The 1,017-nt window shown below is 45.2% G+C and overlaps 1 protein-coding gene across 1 annotated transcript in view; it reads right to left on the bottom strand.

Annotated features, from left to right (window-relative positions):
* Positions 1–1,017, bottom strand: part of PATJ (PATJ, crumbs cell polarity complex component) — a 379,729-nt gene that overhangs the window by 28,581 nt on the left and 350,131 nt on the right. The window lies entirely within an intron of this gene.

Raw genomic sequence — 1,017 nt, 5'->3', positions numbered from 1 at the left:
TGGCTTTGTTAAAGGCATCATGCTAAAGTCTCCTTAATTTATCCATAATGATGTACGCTGTTGGTATATTTAACTTCCCCATCACAGGAACGTCGGAGTTATAGCTCTGGTGGAAAAATACCGGAACGAGTGAGGCATATGCAGTCACAGTTGCAGCCAGTACTAACAGATGCCACTTCTAGGTACACATGAGAAACCAGGCACCACGCTGAGCACACTCCCGGCATTGCCTCGTTTAATCCACACAACAAGATTTACCTTTGAGGTAAGTAATAACACCCCAATTCTACAGATAAGAAAATCAAGCTTCACTTGCTAAATATTATTGAGCTAAAGTTATGCACTGAATTGTGTGCACTCTGAAATACACACGATTTTGTTTGTTTGTTTTTTTTGAGATTGTGTCTCAGTTGCCCTGGGTAGAGTGCTGTGATGCCATAGCTCACAGCAACCCCAAACACTTGGGCTCACGTGATCCTCCTGCCTCAGTCTTCTGAGTAGCTGGGATGACAGGCACCTGCCACAATGTAGGGCTAATTTTTTAATTTATTTTTTATTCTTTTAAAATTGAGACAGCGTCTCACTTTGTCACCCCTGGAAGAGTGCTGGGGCTTAAAGCTTACAACAGCCTCAAACTCTTGGGCTAGAGCGATTCTCTTGCCTCAGCCTCCCTACTAGCTGGGACTACAAGTACCCACCACAACTCCCAGCTATTTTTGTTTTGTTTTGTTTTAGCAGGCCTAGGTAAGGTTCAAACCCACCAGCCCCGTATATATGGCCAGAGCCCTAACTACTGAGATACAGGTGCCCTTATTTTTGAGACAGAGTCTCACTTTGTCACCCTCAATTCAGTGCAACCTCAAACTCTTGGGCTCAAGTAATTTTCTTGCCTCAGCCTTGTGAGTAGCTGGGACTATAGGGGCCTGCCACAAAGCCCAGCTATTTTTAGAGATGGGGTCTTGATCTGGCTCAGGCTGGTCTTGAACCCATGAACTCAGGCAATCCACCTGCCTCAGC

Source organism: Otolemur garnettii, unplaced genomic scaffold (genome assembly GCF_000181295.1).
Source record: "Otolemur garnettii isolate 467f Iridium unplaced genomic scaffold, OtoGar3 scaffold00066, whole genome shotgun sequence".
Lineage (NCBI taxonomy): Eukaryota > Metazoa > Chordata > Mammalia > Primates > Galagidae > Otolemur > Otolemur garnettii.
This window is presented reverse-complemented; position numbering and strand designations above follow the sequence as displayed.